This window comes from Perca flavescens, chromosome 11 (genome assembly GCF_004354835.1).
Source record: "Perca flavescens isolate YP-PL-M2 chromosome 11, PFLA_1.0, whole genome shotgun sequence".
Classification (NCBI taxonomy): domain Eukaryota; kingdom Metazoa; phylum Chordata; class Actinopteri; order Perciformes; family Percidae; genus Perca; species Perca flavescens.
The window spans coordinates 3,415,263-3,422,762 of NC_041341.1; positions in this window are offsets into that span (position 1 = coordinate 3,415,263).

The window sequence follows — 7,500 nt, forward strand, 5'->3', positions numbered from 1 at the left end:
GAATTCCAGAAAAGTTGGGACGTTTTTTAAATTTTAATAAAATGAAAACTAAAAGACTTTCAAATCACATGAGCCAATATTTTATTCACAATATAACATAGATAACATAGCAAATGTTTAAACTGAGAAATTTTACAATTTTATGCACAAAATGAGCTCATTTCAAATTTGATTTCTGCTACAGGTCTCAAAATAGTTGGCACGGGCCATGTTTACCATGGTGTAGCTTCACCTTTTCTTTTCAAAACAGTGTGAAGACGTCTGGGCATTGAGGCTATGAGTTGCTGGAGTTTTGGTGTCAGAATTTGGTCCCATTCTTGCCTTATATAGATTTCCAGGTGCTGAAGAGTTTGTGGTCGTCTTTGACGTGTTTTTCGTTTAATGATGCGCCAAATGTTCTCTTTAGGTGAAAGATCTGGACTGTAGGCAGGCCAGTTCAGCACCCGGACTCTTCTACGACGAAGCCATGCTGTTGTAATAGCTGCAGTATGTGGTTTTGCATTGTCCTGCTGAAATATACAAGGCCTTCCCTGAAATAGACGTCGTTTGGAGGGAAGCATATGTTGCTCTAAAACCTTTATGTACCTTTCAGCATTCACAGAGCCTTCCAAAACATGCAATCTGCCCATACTGTATGCACTTATGCACCCCCATACCATCAGAGAAGCTGGCTTTTGAACTGAATGCTGATAACATGCTGGAAGGTCTCCCTCCTCTTTAGCCCGGAGGACACGGCGTCCGCGATTTCCAACAAGAATGTCAAATGTGGACTCGTCTGACCATAGAACACTATTCCACTTTGAAATAGTCCATTTTAAATGAGCCTTGGCCCACAGGACACGACGGCACTTCTGGACCATGTTCACATATGGCTTCCTTTTTGCATGATAGAGCTTTAGTTGGCATCTGCTGATGGCACGGCGGATTGTGTTTACCGACAGTGGTTTCTGGAAGTATTCCTGGGCCCATTTAGTAATGTCATTGACACAATCATGCCAATGAGTGATGCAGTGTCGTCTGAGGGCCCGAAGACCACGGGCATCCAATAAAGGTCTCCGGCCTTGTCCCTTACGCACAGAGATTTCTCCGGTTTCTCTGAACCTTTTGATGATGTTATGCACTGTAGATGATGAGATTTGCAAAGCCTTTGCAATTTGACGTTGAGGAACATTGTTTTTAAAGTATTCCACAATCTTTTTACGCAGTCTTTCATAGATTGGAGAGCCTCTGCCCATCTTTACTTCTGAGAGACTCTGCTTCTCTAAGACATACCTTTTATAGCTAATCATGTTACAGACCTGATATCCATTAACTTAATTAGTCACTAGATGTTCTCCCAGCTGAATCTTTTCAAAACTGCTTGCTTTTTTAGCCATTTGTTGCCCCCGTGCCAACTTTTTTGAGACCTGTAGCAGGCATTACATTTTAAATGAGCTAATTAAGTGGATACAATTTTAATATTTCTCAGTTTAAACATTTGCTATGTTATCTATGTTCTATTGTGAATAAAATATTGGCTCATGTAATTTGAAAGTCTTTTAGTTTTAATTTTATTAAAATTTAAAAAACGTCCCAACTTTTCTGGAATTCGGGTTGTATGTAAATACCGTTTATTTCATGCAATGACTGGGTGTGTGTGACCATGTGTGTTCATGTACACTGCTAAAGCTACTACATGTTCTACTTATTCTTGTTAAACAACATTAGGACATTATATTTATTAGGACTTACATTATATATATAATATATTTTTTTTTCTTTCTTTCTTTTCTTAAACTTAATGAATTGATGCACTGACTGAAGAGCACTTTAAATTCCGTTGTACTTGTGACAATGACAATAAAGACTATTCTATTCTATTATTAGTGGGGTAACTTACGAAATACACAGTTGGATCCATTAGCCCCTGCACTAAGCTATTCAGCTGATAACGCTAACTCTCCCAACGTTCGACCCAGCTGAAAAAAAACTTCTGGGGGGGTGTTTGGCTCGAGGTCATGGTGCAAAGGACCCTAAGGTGAAATTACTCCCAACCATCACATAAGATTTTTCCGTCATTTGATACTTTTTTCAGCCTTCTTTTATCAATTTTTTTCAAATGCTATAAAATTCAATGAAGTGTGTGTGTGTGTGTGTGTGTTAGTGAACTGATCATTCATTTGACTTGTGAAGAGCGTTGTACATGGAACCATCCACGTTATTTTTGGGATATTTTGGTTGAAAGAAATCCAAATTTCTGATATAGAAGCTTTTAGAAAGTGGGTCAAAGTAGACCTGAGGACACCGGGAGGGATGAGGAGACACACACTCCCTCCAAACATCTGAAATCTCTTTCTGATTCCTTACCTTTCTCTCTGAAAACTCTCCTCCAGGCCCTTCTCCCGGAGTTTTTGCTCATTGTGATGTCATTTCCTGGAGTATCTTTATTTATTTTTCACATCCCTATAGTCAGAACAACCTCAGCTAACAGGTAATGTAAGTCAATAAACCATAATGACAATAATCCTGATTCTACATGATTGTGATTCCATTGACATGTTTTCCAGGATGGTGTATGGCGCTGCTCTTCTGTTCTATACGTGTCATTGTTGTCTAACTTTTCTTTTCTTCTCGGGAACACGGTATGTTTTCATTTTCAGTATGAACTGATGATAACGCTGTCGTGTGTGTTTGGTGTTTGGTGTGTTCGACTGAGGAACCCAAAGCTAACCAGATGGAAATGTGGAAACTTGAGCCCAGAATGGTTCAGAGTCTGCAGAACTTTAGGTGTGAAAACACCCAGAGACAGAGACAGAAAGGGTCTCATTTCAATATTTTTAGCCATAGAGATGTTTCCAGTGTTTAAGAGAATAACAACCCTATCTTTAAAAGATGCAGGTTTATGTGTGTTTTTTTTTTTAGAAATATTAGGAAACATTCTTCCTAATGCCACATTTATAGTGATATAATATGATCAATAAAGTAGTAATCATTGCTTTACCCATTCACCCCAATCTGCTCTTCCTCCTTAATATGTTTTAATGTTGCTGATCATGTAATTTCTTTGATGGAAGAAATAGGAATATGATGACAGATGAGACTAACACATCTAGTCCATGGAAAATTACCAAAACAGATTGATATTGGACAGTTATTGTAATGTATGTAATTGTATGTATTGTAATGTATTTTGTAGTCTCTCTGTTTCTTGGTGTTTCCTGTTTTATTTTGTAGTATCTGTGTTTCTTGGGGTTTCCTGTTTTATTTTGTAGTCTCTGTGGTTCTTGGTGTTCCTGTTTTATTTTGTAGTCTCTCTGTTTCTTGGTGTTTCCTGTTTTATTTTGTAGTCTCTCCGTTTCTTGGTGTTTCCTGTTTTATTTTGTAGTCTCTCTGTTTCTTGGTGTTTCCTGTTTTATTTTGTAGTCTCTGTGTTTCTTGGTGTTGCCTGTTTTATTTTGTAGTCTCTGTGGTTCTTGGTGTTTCCTGTTTTATTTTGTAGTATGTGTGTTTCTTGGTGTTTCCTGTTTTATTTTGTAGTCTCTGTTTCTTGGTGTTTTCTGTTTTATTTTGTAGTCTCTGTGTTTCTTGGTGTTCCTGTTTTATTTTGTAGTCTCTGTGGTTCTTGGTGTTCCTGTTTTATTTTGTAGTCTCTCTGTTTCTTGGTGTTTCCTGTTTTATTTTGTAGTCTCTCCGTTTCTTGGTGTTTCCTGTTTTATTTTGTAGTCTCTCTGTTTCTTGGTGTTTCCTGTTTTATTTTGTAGTCTCTGTGTTTCTTGGTGTTTCCTGTTTTATTTTGTAGTCTCTGTGGTTCTTGGTGTTTCCTGGTTTATTTTGTAGTCTCTCTGTTTCTTGGTGTTTCCTGTTTTATTTTGTAGTCTCTCTGTTTCTTGGTGTTTCCTGTTTTATTTTGTAGTCTCTGTGTTTCTTGGTGTTTCCTGTTTTATTTTGTAGTCTCTGTGGTTCTTGGTGTTTCCTGTTTTATTTTGTAGTCTCTCTGTTTCTTGGTGTTTCCTGTTTTATTTTGTAGTCTCTGTGTTTCTTGGTGTTTCCTGTTTTATTTTGTAGTCTCTGTGTCTCTTGGTGTTTCCTGTTTTATTTTGTAGTCTCTCTGTTTCTTAGTGTTTCCTGTTTTATTTTGTAGTCTCTGTGTTCCTTGGTGTTCCTGTTTTATTTTGTAGTCTCTGTGTTTCTTGGTGTTTCTTGTTTTATTTTGTAGTCTCTGTGTTTCTTGACATCTTGTGTCGTTTGACTTCCTCCTCTGTGATAATCTACCTGATGTGTTACACCTGTCCATCATGGCACCTCTTAACTGCTCTATGTAGTCTATGTGATAATCTACCTGCGAGCAGCACTACAACACATCACTGTGAGTTAACTACACACACCCTGAGACCAGTACTACAACACATCACTGTGAGTTAACTACACACACCCTGAGACCAGTACTACAACACAGCACTGTGAGTTAACTACACACACCCTGACACCCCGAACATGATGAGGAAATCCAGAAAGAATGTGTAGTTCCTCATGGTTCCACCAGTCCAAGTCTCTCTCTCTTTCACTACAGATTAAATCCAGTTTTGGATATGGTATCGTATGTCTCCTCTGCAGTAAGACATCCAGCTGGGCTGTCTGTCCTCCGCAGCAGGTTTCTGTCTCCGTCTCTCTCTCTGGGTGTTGATGTAGGAATGGGAGTCAGACAGACCCCGGGCCACCCCCCCGACATGTTGTTTTAGAAAATCTGCACTCAGACATGAAGACGTTACTGCACAGAGTTTACACCACATATCTGATGTGGAGGATGAAAGAGCTAGAGAGCAGCCAGGTCATCACACACACACACACACACACACACACACACACACACACACACAGACACACACACACACACAAACACACACACACACACACACAGAGACACACAGACACACACTGAGACACACACACTCACACACACACAGAGAGACACAAACAGACACACACAAACACACAGAGTCACACACACACAAACACAGAGACACACAAACGCACACACACAGAGAGACACACAGACACACACTGAGACACACACACACACACACACACAGAGACACACACAGACACACACACAGAGACACACACAAACAGACACACACACACACAGAGACACACACACACACACACACACTGAGACACACACACACACTGAGACACACTGAGACACACACACACACACACACACCACCACCAGTTGTGTGTTTAATGGTCTCATCATGTCAGCTGACTTGTAGTCCGTTATATTGTTGTCTAGTTTACTTTACAATCAAACACCAGATGTTATAAACTACAAGTGTTCTGTGTGAGGAAAAGTCCAATATTTCTCTCTGAAATGTAGCGGAGGAGAAGTAGAAAGTGACATGAAAAGAAAATACTCAAGTAAAGTACAAGTACCTCAACATGTGGTACTGAATGAGAGTACTGGAGTACATGTACTCAGTTACATTTGGGCTCTGCGGTGGAGATGTGACAGGAGATATGTGATGTAGAGATAAGAGATGTGATAGGAGATATGTGATGTAGAGATAGAGATGTGACAGGAGATAGAGATGTGACAGGAGATATGTGATGTAGAGATAGAGATGTGACAGGAGATATGTGATGTAGAGATAGAGATGTGACTGGAGATATGTGATGTAGAGATAGAGATGTGACTGGAGATATGTGATGTAGGGATAGAGATGTGACAGGAGATATGTGATGTAGAGATAGAGAGGTGAAAGGAGATATGTGATGTAGAGATAGAGATGTGACAGGAGATATGTGATGTAGAGACAGAGATGTGACTGGAGATATGTGATGTAGAGATAGAGATGTGACAGGAGATATGTGATGTAGAGATAGAGATGTGACTGGAGATATGTGATGTAGAGATATAGATGTGACTGGAGATATGTGATGTAGAGATAGAGATGTGACAGGAGATATGTGATGTAGAGATAGAGATGTGACAGGAGATATGTGATGTAGAGATAGAGATGTAAAAGGAGATATGTGATGTAGAGATAGAGATGTGACTGGAGATATGTGATGTAGAAATAGAGATGTGACTGGAGATATGTGATGTAGAAATAGAGATGTGACTGGAGATATGTGATGTAGAGATAGAGATGTGACTGGAGATATGTGATGTAGAGATAGAGATGTGACTGGAGATATGTGATGTAGAGATAGAGATGTGACAGGAGATATGTGATGTAGAGATAGAGATGTTACTGGAGATATGTGATGTAGAGATAGAGATGTGAAAGGAGATATGTGATGTAGAGATAGAGATGTGACTGGAGATATGTGATGTAGAGATATAGATGTGACTGGAGATATGTGATGTAGAGATAGAGATGTGACTGGAGATATGTGATGTAGAGATAGAGATGTGACTGGAGATATGTGATGTAGAGATAGAGATGTGACTGGAGATATGTGATGTAGAGATAGAGATGTGACTGGAGATATGTGATGTAGAGATAGAGATGTGAAAGGAGATATGTGATGTAGAGATAGAGATGTGACTGGAGATATGTGATGTAGAGATATAGATGTGACTGGAGATATGTGATGTAGAGATAGAGATGTGACAGGAGATATGTGATGTAGAGATAGAGATGTGACTGGAGATATGTGATGTAGAGATAGAGATGTGACAGGAGATATGTGATGTAGAGATAGAGATGTGACTGGAGATATGTGATGTAGAGATAGAGATGTGACAGGAGATATGTGATGTAGAGATAGAGATGTGACTGGAGATATGTGATGTAGAGATAGAGATGTGACAGGAGATATGTGATGTAGAGATAGAGATGTGACTGGAGATATGTGATGTAGAGATAAGAGATGTGACAGGAGATATGAGATGTAGAGATATAGATGTGACAGGAGATATGAGATGTAGAGATAGAGATGTGACAGGAGATATGTGATGTAGAGATAGAGATGTGACAGGAGATATGTGATGTAGAGATAGAGATGTGACAGGAGATATGTGATGTAGAGATATAGATGTGAAAGGAGATATGTGATGTAGAGATATAGATGTGAAAGGAGATATGTGATGTAGAGATATAGATGTGACAGGAGATATGTGATGTAGAGATAGAGATGTGACAGGAGATATGTGATGTAGAGATAGAGATGTGACAGGAGATATGTGATGTAGAGATAGAGATGTGACTGGAGATATGTGATGTAGAGATAGAGATGTGACTGGAGATATGAGATGTAGAGATAAGAGATGTGACAGGAGATATATGATGTAGAGATAGAGATGTGACTGGAGATATGTGATGTAGAGATAGAGATGTGACTGGAGATATGTGATGTAGAGATAGAGATGTGACAGGAGATATGTGATGTAGAGATATAGATGTGACTGGAGATATGTGATGTAGAGATAGAGATGTGACAGGAGATATGTGATGTAGAGATAGAGATGTGACTGGAGATATGTGATGTAGAGATATAGATGTGACTGGAGATATG